We start from the raw sequence: 12,197 nt of genomic DNA on the forward strand, positions 1-12,197 counted from the left end.
TTACAGTGTAACGATTTCAGGACAAGGTACCCGATTTATTTATGATAGGGACTATCGAACTGCTCCGCTGGCAGCACAGCTAAAGGGGGGAGCGATAGATCCACATTTCTAAACCATCATTTTGATGTAAGGACATTAGTAGCAAACTAAGGTGCATTGATCTGGCCTGTGGGGTCAGGATTAGCTGGAATAGCCAGTGTCTCTGCCGGAGTAGTGGTTATTCCTGCCTCCCAGCTATGGCCATTTCAAAGGTCAGGTGCCCTGTACCCACTTGGCTCAGAGGAATTAGACAGAACATGAGTCTCTGGGCTGATTACTTAACCAAAGACAAAATAATGAGTCCTAAGCAAATACTGACTAATTGAAAGGGCTGTAAATCCATTACATATTGGTCAGGGATAATCAGGAGTATTTAATCACTTTTATCTATTCAGGAGCACTGAAGCTGCAACAGCAAAGCCCTGAACCTTGCCATGTGCTTATTATTCTCATCATTATCAAAATTACTTCACAGCTGTTCTTTGCTACATCACCTCAGCTGGAGATTTACTAACCTGTAAAATGTTTTTAATTTGGAAGTCGAGTGAGTGTGAGTGGAGGGGTTTTTATTTAGCTGTAGGGTATCTTTAGAGGAGCAGTACAAGCAGACAGCAAAAAGCAGGGCTACAAATAAACCAGTTGGGTTTGTACATGTCTCCGTGTTAACTCCATTTCCTCTTATGAAATTTGTGATATCTTGGGTTGCTTTTTTTTTTTTTTTCCTCCCTGCTTCCCTTTCTCACATGCTCCTTGAAAGCATTCGACACATGCTTATTAAACAATCAACTGCCTCTCGCTTCTCTTGAGGAAAGTCGTCCCGGCTTTTTGAAATCCCTTTTCCTTGTTTCTATCCTCTCTCTCCTGACGCTCTCTACCCTGCATGAATTGAGGAAATTTGCCATCACCGGTGAGGATGGCCTTGCAAAAATCAAATTAAATGAACACAAAAAAGCCCCAAACCTTTTACCGTCCAAGCTTTAATGAGTTTGCAGGTGTTGAAAGATTTACTGTGCTGTAATTCTCAGACCTGCAAACTGATAATGGAGACCCCTGACCAGTGCAATGTAAATTCAGAAAGATTCTTGCCATAAACACATGCAGGGAAGGAAGAGAACTCCTTTCTTTTAAAGATTTCGCACTTTTCCTCACATTAGCTTGTCCAGTCAAAGTGCAATGCTGGCTGAGCCAGAACGGGGGAATCTGTGATGTACAATTTTATCGGTTCGAGTAAATATCTTTACAATGGCGGTCCATGATTCAATGTACATTCCTTCATTACTACTCTAACCTTATTTCAAATTGGTTTGTTCCTCCTTTGTGCTGTATGACCTGTTCTTGTATTACAATAATCCCCTGATGTACCCTTTTTTCTTTCTCTCTCTTTTTTTTTTTTTTTTAAAGAAACTAATTGAATTATCTCATTATTTTAATTTGTTAAGCAAATGTATTTTACATCTCAGGATGTGTTCTTAAAGAAGGAGCTGCTTAGGCTTTGCCCCCTGAATGGGCCATTGGTACATTTTGACATTCATGCATTCATTAAGGAGAGGAACATAAAAGAGCTCTGGTTGTATTTTTTTTTCAAACACCCAACCAGCATGGAGCAACTTTTCCATAAGCCACAGGGGTCTCTCTACATATGTTCTCAACTGCAAGCCATTGTCACCTATTCTGAATACCTCAAAAGGACAAATAAAATACTAAAGGCCAACTGTAGCAATTGTTAGCTGTTAGTCTCAATATGACAAAAATCATTAACCTCTGGTTTCCCTGGAAGGAAAGGCAGTGGCAGTCCATCTCTTATGGCGTGGATTAAACTTGAAATTCCTTTAGACTGTCAAATTCAAAGAGGGTAACTGAGTTCTGACTAATTGTCTTTACTCGTGATTTTAAATAAAATGCTATTTTTTTTTTCCTTTATTCAATCAGTTTGCAAACTCCTAAGGTAGCTGATTTTAAAAATTGAATCGCCTAAGTGGCTTTCTTCAAGAGACAGGCACTTGAACTCTGATGTAGAATGAATGTATCTGACAGGCTGTGTCTTTCAAAACAATTTCTAAGCCCTATCACAGCTTCCATTTCGCAGTAACTTTAATTATATTTGAAATGGGATACACATGCATGTTTTTATTGTTGGAAATCAAATGCAAGGAGTAGGAGCTTCTGTCATGTTCTCCTTCACTTACCGAGCTCTGTCTTATATTTGGAATTACAACAGTACCGGAAGATGAAAGAGCTGAGGATGAATTGGTTGGAAATGTGTATGCTTTTTCTGGATAATATCCAGTGTTTAAGAAAGTAGAGGAAATCCTAGTCTGGTAGTATAAGCTTTTCAATAGTACATAAAGATTACGACATCAGAAAGGTAAACCTGACATTAAGGCTGTTTTTATTTGAGTTCAAAGGTGGTTAAAGAAAAGAAACAGCAAGAAATCTGACCCAAGCGGAGAGTTTATTCATAGCTTTGGAAGACTCCTTTTCCTCTATGCCAAGGAGTCCTTAGTACACTCAATTAGCCTCTCAGACATCTCTGCTTTCCTCCCTCAAGTGCTCCCCTATTTGCCCTGCAAAGACCGTATTTGATCACGAAGTGAAAACAGGAAGTGCTCAAATGTATAGACACCTCTAGCTTACACCAAGGCTGAGATTAGGATTTCTTACCAGCGACTATACAGAGCCAGCCCCCCCTCCTCCCATGCCCTTTTGAAGGATGGAGGACCTTTAAAATGTACCTACATAATCAGAGGAGGGCAAAGTTATAAAGGAAGTAATTATACCGTTCCATGGGCTTGTACCTCTGGTAGTTCATCCCTTTCGGCAGCACAGTGTATCAAGGACTACACTTCTGCTACATGCAACGTTTTTTCCCCTTCTTTTACAGAGCTGGTAGAACAGAGACGTGTTTATAAGAATTCTTTGACACTTACCTGGAGTGATGCCCTTTGTTAAAATTCTGGTTCGGTTGTTTCTTTTGTTGCAGTCTGTAAGAAGATGTATATCTTAACTAAGAGTACCAGATACACCAACGGTAGCGTGCAAACTGAACCTTTTTTATGACAGTGCCAGATTCCCAGCTGATGGTATTTGGGATGGCTCCCCTCAAGTCAGTGGAGTTGAACTGCTTAACTGCTTTTTTTTTTTTTTTTTTTTTTTTTTCATTTTTGCTAGCTGAAGTTCTGTCTCCTAACATTTGTTTGAACAGTGTCATTTTAGCCTGATTTCCACAATCTTCTGGCTCAAAGTCTTGCTCTTTACCCAGTCTCTTGTAGAGTAGATTTTGGGTTCATCTGCTTCAGTGTCAGGCTAGAACAAGTTCGTCTGGAACCAGCCACAGCTTTTGTACTTACCTGAATTAATTTCCTAACTTGCAGTATTCAGGGGGCCAGATTGGATAATATGAATAGTCTTACTGAAACAGATTTTTTTTTTTCTGTATTTGTGTGGGTGTATCTGAGAATATAATGTATCTCTATCATATTTTAATGAATGGTTTGCCAAGCCTTTCACACAGGGCAGCTATTTTATTTATTCTTTAGATTTGACTGTAGACATGAGTGTCATAGAATCATAGAATCACTGAGGTTGGAAGGGACCTTTAAGATCATCAAGTCCAACCATTAACCTACCCTGACAAAACCACTTCTAAACCGTGTCCCTAAGTACCACGTCTACCCTTTTTTTAAACACCTCCAGGGATGGCGAATGTACCACCTCCCTGGGCAGCCTATTCCAATGTTTAATAACTCTTTCAGTGAAAATGTCATCAACCAAAGCCAATTTTTTGAGCAAGCTTTCAAAATAGTTGAAACCATCCCACCTTCATAAATATCTCCTCCCATATCCTGATTTTTAGAAATAATTCCTAAGGGAGGGTTAGGAACATAGCTGGCTATTGCACTCCACACCGAATGTCTTAGTGTCATATCAAACAGTAGAGGAACAGCTTTCCTCAGAGTCCTGGTCCAGGAGAAACATTCTTCTCATTGCTGCTTTTGCTGTACTTTAAAAAGCAAAACCAAAACTGAAAACACAACAGACCTTTGTCTAGTTAAAATGGTGACAAGAAGGCTGGGAAACTCAAGAAAATACAAGAATGTGAAGGCATTCCAGTGAATTTTAGTGCTTGTGTTGGACCTCATTGTAGCGGGCTATATGCTCCCAGGGTACATTGAGGAGACGGATGATGTCCTCTGACTCTCCTGTAAAGTGACCTACGTGTGGGTTTGCGTGGTTGCCATTTATGCTTCAGTGCACCATGTAGTCAGGGAATTGGAGGAGCCTAAGGTACAGTTTTATTCCAGGTCTGTTTTTTAGGCTGGGCTGACTATGTGCGGGGTTTGCAGCCAGGTAATAAGTTGCCTGCTGATGTAGGACAGACCTCTCAGACTCTACGAACACTGCCCAGCTGGAAGCCCATCCTGCAAAATAATCTTGCGCCCATTTTTCAGCTGGGCAAACTTTGTGAGGAGAGGTTAAGCGATTTCGCCCAAGTGCTAAAGAAAAATCTGAACATTCAGCTTCCATGACCTGTGCTCCTCTGGTGCCCAAGGTAATGGAGCTGTGCATCTTTGTACCCCAAAGTTGTGCTGGTCATTAGCCAGAAGAGCTGGCAGCTGCCGTTAGCGTTTGTTGTTGTTGCTGGTGGTAGCGGAGCCCTGCCTAATGTCACTGGCATCCCTGCCTGCCTGTGCTACGGCGTCACCAGCCTGGGCAGAATAAAACTGGAGATCTTTCTCGAAACGCCGCTTCTGATCCCAGGCTGAAAGGTTTCATCCTCCGAATGCTCCTAGTCCTCAGCCATGAAATCAGTCCCAAAGATTTAGCAACAGACCAAATGTTCGTCTACCTTTTAAACGCCACAATCTTAAAAGAAAAGAGCTGAAATGGGGTGGGGGTGGGGCTTTGTTTGTTTTAAAAATGGAATCTGAGATTAGATCTGACATTTCTACATCCACCCCCTACAGAAGAGGGAACCCAGGGTCATGGGGTGTGTGGGCCTCAAAAGCTAGCTTTGTCTGGGAGTGGTTAATCTAATCATTGTTACATAGACATCTGTTATTTCTTCTGAAAAATTGATGCTTTTGTGACACAATGATCCATCTATTTAGTACAACAGCCTGAGTAATTAAATTAAAAAAAGAATATTTTTGCGGGAGCATGTATTATAAAACTGCCATACCTCCTTGTACCAGCGAAAAGGCTGGGGAGAGGGAGAGGGGGAGAGGAGAGGGGGAAAAGGAGAGGGAGAGGAGTGCTTTAAGCCCCGCATTGTTTTCTGCTGGCTGGAGGAAAACATCTGTGAATTGTTTGAACTGAACCTTAGCAGGGACTGTCTGAATCTGTGTCATCTCTGTTTAATTTCAGGAAATGATGTCACAGCGCATTAAATAACAATGCTGCGTGATTTATTTTTACTTGTACATGCTGTCCTAAGCATTTTGGTTACATGGCAGTGTTTCCAATTAAGTGCAAGCTTTCGGTTTTAAAAAATATACTCGGTAATGCTTTTTTTTTTTGGGGGGGGGGGGGGGGGGGGGGGCGTGGGTATGGGGAGGCTGGGTATTTTAGGGGGTCACCAAGGTTCAGGGCTGTCGGAGGGCTCCGGGCCCATTTGTCATGTGCTTATTTGTAGTTGGGACTGGATGTCAGCGCTCTCGTCACCCATGGCAACCTCCAGGACCGTGGGTTTGTTACAAAGCCTGTCTGGGGGAGAAAAAAACCTAAATATTCCGAACCGATCCGTCAAAAGACCTATTAGATAGTTATAGCCAGGCCTGCGTACTGTAGCTTCTGCCTCGATCAAACTTTCTGCACTCCCCCTTCTTCTGCAGAAGAATAGAGGACATAAGTCAATTCTGTCTGCCATCTGTCGCCTCTCTCCCCGCTCCTCAAATTAAAGAGACAGTCCGAAATTTAAATAATCGGATACAATCACAGGAAGCCCGCCTGGAAATTATTACATGTGCATTCGTGTTTTGTTTTTTTTTTTTTCTTTGACTTCTCATTTTATTTTGAAGGGGGGATCTTTATTGTACTTCTTCGGAGATCAAAATATGTTGCGTGTTGCAGCTTCAAAAATAGCATTCTGAGAAATACTGGATTTGCAGTGTCACCGAGTTGTTATCTAATAAGATTCCAAGTTATATATAGGGTGAAATTCACACACGCGCATACGCGCGCGCACACACATACACACCAAACAATCCCCGAATTGCGAATCCGGCGAGGGCTGAGCAAACCAAACACGGCCCTTCCCCTCCGTCCCCTTTCCCTCCCCAAATCCCTGGCAGGCTGAGGGGCTGCAGCAAACCGCTTTCACAGCACTACCAGGACCTAAAGGTCCTTTTCCAGGCCTGTTCTAATAGTTTTTCACACTACCCTGTCTGATGTTAGCTAGTTATGCTTTACCTTCGCCTCTCCATTTGTGTTTTTTTTTTTTTTTTTTCACTGTCCTGACTGTTTTTGCCTCCTCCTCCTCCTCATCCCCAGGCAATACAATGTGTCAGGACTGCAGGGAGGTGAATTTCATTCATGTGGCATAGGAGGTCAGCCACTGCCAAACCATCAGATAAGGTGGCTGGATATTACTTCCCAATTTCATATTTTACCTGCCGTCTTCAAACAGGGAATTACTGAGAACGGAGTTTAACGAAAAACATGCGCACGGTTTTAGTTGAGACCAGATTAAAAAGCCTCAACTGAGCAAGCTGAACGTGGCCTAGCACAAGATAGGATCAGCCACTGGTGTTTTCTGGTTGTTGTTGTCAGGTTACAAAGCTTTGCAAAGTCAGTATAGGAATTAAGTGAAAAGAAGAAAGAATACCAAAGTCTAAGTAATGAATTCCTTAAAGTAATGGAAACAAGGAAGTAGTAGTGACAAGAATTCATTTATATAGAGTCGTGGCTTTGAGGTTCGCAAGGTAGAAGGGAATTTAACTAAAGCGTATGCAAATATAAACAGTGTTTAAACAATCCAAGAACCTTGCACTAATACATGTTGTGCACTGCAGCCTTTGAAAATCAAGATCACAGTCAACTAGAGGTGAGAATTCTTTGGAGTATCTTCAAGTTTCACTACCTAAACCAGTTGCCATCAGAAAACTCGTAGTTCCCTTTCTCTATAGTTTGTGCACATGAATATATGTATATATAAAATACATTTTTAGGGAAAAAACAATTTCTGTTGTTTGTGCAAAGTGGTAGTGCCTCTCAGTTTTGCCACAAGACGTGTTTATTTAAGACCTTCCTTTCAAGATCCGTGAACAGAGTAATTGGTTTCAAAGAAGTTTTCTGTAAATTAGAGATGCGCTGAAAAAAAAAACAAACAACAAACTTTCTGTTGACAAAAACATGCTTAAGGAACGGAGATGTCAACTCTTATTGTTGCCTAATGAAGAGAGTAGGTTATGGCAGACAATATTACTTGTGGTGTTGTGAAGTTTGCCTTGAGTTAGGATACTTAGAATACCATGCATTACACATTTTAGAGTTGATTGGCAGCAGTCATTTGTAGTATCCAAAGCAATCATTGGCATCTTTAAAGATTTATTATTGTCTTTAAGCATAATGGCAATACAGTTTTCATGCTTTTACATTTGCTATTTTTATTTTTAACTGCTAGCCCCAAATCTGCCAGAACTAATTTCAGTTGTTTTGTCTAATACTGGATGATAGGTTGTCAACTCACTGTATAATGCCATAAAGATTTTTTTAAATCTTGGTTTTACCTTTTTATGATGGCAGTTCAAAACACATATTTTATTTGTAGCAGTTGACTACTTATGTCCATATAATGTTCAACATCTCATGACATACTCTTACAATCTCAGCACAATGAATCAGAGTAGCCAAGTAAACAGCAGCAAATATTTTAGTTTAGTGTTCAAAAAAAAAAATCTGCATATATTAATTTGTTTAATTCTATAGAAATTTGGCTGTCGCAAAGCTTTTATTTGGTCTGAGGTACATTTCAAAGTGGCAGCTTGATATTCTAAAATGGATATACTGTGGAAATACTATCTGACTAAACTGCATAGCAATGGGAAAGCTCCTGTTCAGTTTCTTAATGTATACTAAGTATATAAAAGGAGTAAGTTTTTGTAAGATCATGTCTCAGTCTAGACTACTTTGAAGCTTGCTATGCCAATTAAAAAAAACCCCAAAGACGATGTAAGCTGCATTGTTAGTTGATATTCTGTGAACGTACGTGGATCTTTATAAAAGCAGTTCCCTTTCCTCCCAGGTAAGGTTAAAAAATGCAGGTTTAACTTCTCTGTGTTCAAATATTTGCAGATAATTCACAGATTAGTGCCTAACAGTCCGTACCTCTTAGGCCCGTTTCCATTAATTCCAGTAGAACTCTGATCCCTTTGAAAAAGCGGGACAAGATGAAGCAGTGAAAATGTAATGGGAGATAGACGGACAGACAAACAAATTCAATTTTGTGTCTTAAGCGTTAAACTCTTTAACCACTTTATCCACAAATTATGCTTAGCGAGTCTTTCAAGGATCCCCTATTTTATAATAGAAAGGCGAATTTCTTGAGCGCTCGGCTATTTGTCACACTCTCTTGTGGCTGAAGCTTCACGACTGTCCCCAGGATGCTTTAGCACGAGCCAGCTCTGGCAGGCGTGGGGAGATTTCAGTCCTGGTTCTAGTTGTGACCACGGCAGGACGCTGCGCCTCAGTTTCCCTGTTTAAATAGTATGGCATAATGATGGTGGCTGCTTTTCGGAGTGCTTTTGATATTTACAGATGAAAAACTCTGCGTGAGACCTGTCTGTTAAATGGCGCAGCAGCTGAATTAGAGAGGCCTGCACTTCTGTTGTGGTTTTATCCTGCTGCTGAACTAGCACGACAGTCGTGCAATGCTTGTACAAATACTTGAACTTCGGTAGATTTTGAAAGTTCAGGATGATTTTTCTCCCTTTACGAGGGAGCATTTAATATAAAATTAAGAGTGTTGTGTTCTTTGTGGTCTCTGCTGAGGATGACAGCATTTGCTTGTTGAAAGCTACTTCAGCTCAAGTGACTACCCGGGCTTGGGTTGGTTTTGTTTGTTAGGTCCTTTCCTTGCTGATGACCTGAAGTGGTGCTTATTGCTTGCAAATGGTATCAAATATCTTTCTCGGAAAGCAGCAAGAGAAAGAACCTTGGGCACCAACTGCTGGCCCAGGGGCAAGAGTCAGAATAAAGGGAGTGCAATAGTGCTAACAAATGCATCTTTGTACTTGAAGAAGTCACTAGTGGATATTCCCCTCCTCAACAGCCCCGGGAGTTTCCTGATGCGAAATGGGACTTTGGCAGCTTTCCAGCCGGTCCTGATCCTTCTGCTGCCTCTTTTGATTCACCCAGGTGCTTCCCACTTGTGCATCCCACTTGTGCCTGAATGAAGAAACGGGAAGCAGGAGGGTGACCTAGAGCAAAGAGTAAGGGACAGGAAGGCTACTGCAAAGTCCCTGATTCATTTTGGGAAGCTCCCTGCCTACTGAGGAGCACCTGCAGGCAGCTGGCAGCTGTTTTGATAGTCCACAAATGGACTGTTCAGGGATATAGAATGTGCATAGTGAGAAAGGTTATGATACGTGTGATAACAACAAGAATAAGGAGCATTATGCGGTCACGGAAGTGGCATGTGTATTTGGGGAGTCAGCAAAGGAATGGTGCATAGGAATGCATAGGTGCATAGGAATGGTGGCACTCCTAAATCGGAAGGAAAGTCCGTTAATTTGAGCGATCACTTCAAAATCTAAATGTTTTAAGAGTGCTTTAATTTCAACTATAAAGGGATATTCTGATGATCTCTTTCAGATGTAAAATAGGAAATGAAATGGAAACACGTGAAAAGAGGTTAGTTGTTAGGAACAACAAAAAGGGGGAAAATAATTTCATTTACTTCTCCCTTCCACCGTCCTTTACTGTTTCGGCAGACTATTCCAGGAGCTGTGCTGCTTGGTCTGTCTCTTTTCCATTCTGTTTCTTCCAGTTCCACGCGGGCACTTAACTGCACGAGCTAACATCTCTTAGGAAAGAGAGGTGCTTCCTGAGGTGGTGTGAACTTCTCTGTGGATGGTGGGATAAGCTGCAGCGTTTTAGGGCAATCCTAAGAAGCCCACCTTGTTTTCAGAAACATGTAGTATGCCTACTTACATCTCAATTCTAAACAGCCTGCTCGGGTTGCATGGTGGCCATTAAACGCCAAGCAAACACTTCTCAGACCAGAAAAATCCCGCTACTTAGTGCATATCCACCCTAGGCATTTGCAGACAATTCGCCGCTATAATTAATCTTAGCTGTCCTGGCTCAGTGAAACCTGAACTTATATACCACAATGCTCTTGGATGCAAACAAACTTCAGAGAAAAAAAGGCTCTCGCCTCTTTCTCTCTCTTTTCTTTCCCAAAAGCTGTCCATTAATGCTCGCAAAGGAGATTAAATCCCCCTATGGGCCAGTGCAAAACTATATGCGACAGCAGGAAAATAAAATGTCTACAAGCAAACAAGACCGCGGTGTTTTGCCCGCATGGGTACGAATAAACGTAGCCCTAGAACTGTTAAACTACCCTGAGTTTAGCTCCTGGGACCCGAATCCTCCTCAAAGCCCCGGCTGAAAATACGTGATACCGCACTCTCCAACTTGGTAATGCTGTAACATGCTCTACTGCCTCCCGAACAAGCGCTGCGGCAAACTTCTTGCTGAGACTGAAAACTCTTTCAAACAAGGCCTGGGGGCTCATGAGCTTTCTGCTCGGTGCCTTGTGGGCTCACTCTGCGAAAAGGTATCTCGCCTAAAAGAGGCCAAATATCACACAACTGAGCTGGTGGGAAATTCAAACTGTTCTAAGCAAAGAAGTCAATAGAGCTGCTGTAGTGAAAGGTAACGTTCAGAGTGAGATCACCATGTTATGATCTCATGCTGAACATCAGGACTGGGTTTTTTTCTTGATGATTATGAAACTAGCCTGAGGCCAGTCTGGTGAGAGTCTAAGAAAGATATAGAAGGATGTTTGGAGAGCCTGGACTATCCAGGGCCCTTATTCCCAAAAAAGTGTAACAGAGGCTGAAAGAAGATGAGAGAAATGAGAGCTATATTGTTATTTCCAGTGCTCTCCCCATCCATCCCAAAAACGTAAGATCTGGCCATAAACGCAGAACGCGCATACTGAATCGGCGAATAAGCACAGGCTACAAACAAACAAGAGGAGAAATTACTGAGGGGGAACAAAACGCCTTGCAGGAATAACGGAATTCAACAACCAAAAAAAACCCCAGTCACTGAGCCTGCAGAACAGTCTGTGGAAGTGCCTTTGCTTTGCAGTTTTAAAACTAGGCTCCAAAAAAGCATTTGAAGAAATACTGCTGAGAAACATCTTGCATTCCTGGGGTTACACTAAAGTAGCGTTGCCTGAAGCATTTCTCATATTTCCACGTTTTCTTATTAATGATTAAAAACTGAAAAATATCTTGAAATTAGAGCTGTTTTCAGAAAGAAACCTTCCCAAATTTGGCTTCCTTCAGGTTTAAGTTTTTGTTGTATCTGTTTCAACTTCTTTAATGACATTTCATTTATCTGTCAGTGGAAAAATTATTGCAAAAATTAACTTACAAATTCAAGCTAGAAATGGGCTTGAGACCCAAAATGAAGAATTAAGCTTAAGAGAAATATTTAATTACTGTTCCTTCAGGCATTGGGAGTTTGAGTGGATGCCAAAGGTCGGACAGGCTCAGGCTCTGTCAGACCAACAAAGGAAGAGAGTTCGTATTGAGGACCTTATGTTAAAAACACCTTCCTTTCGGATATTCAGAGACTGTGTCACGATACACACACTGCTCTCCATTCACACCATGTGAAGTTTCACAAATATCTGGGGAAGGTGTAGGTCTGAAAACAACCCTTGCCCAGCTTAGTGTTCCCCAATATTTCTGCTCCAACACTAGCTCTATGCAAAGTCAACCCAAAACACCAAAAGTTGTTTGAGCATTCAAAATCCACGTTGATTTTTAAGGACATGGATCCAATGCAAATTTAATGCAAAATGAGGTTGATTATGGATTTACATAGAAATTCAAATGCCGAAACAGGTGAAAAACATGGCCTTTTCACCAGTTTTTCACTTACAGACTTTCATGGCAATTTGACTCCAGGGTTCCAAACAAAGC

The 12,197-nt window shown here is 41.5% G+C and overlaps 1 protein-coding gene across 3 annotated transcripts in view; it reads left to right on the top strand.

The window, feature by feature from the left end:
• MEIS2 (Meis homeobox 2) overlaps window positions 1-12,197 on the top strand; it is a 179,582-nt gene that overhangs the window by 54,187 nt on the left and 113,198 nt on the right. The window lies entirely within an intron of this gene.

Source organism: Vanellus vanellus (assembly GCF_965231255.1).
Source record: "Vanellus vanellus genome assembly, chromosome: 6".
NCBI classification, from domain to species: domain Eukaryota; kingdom Metazoa; phylum Chordata; class Aves; order Charadriiformes; family Charadriidae; genus Vanellus; species Vanellus vanellus.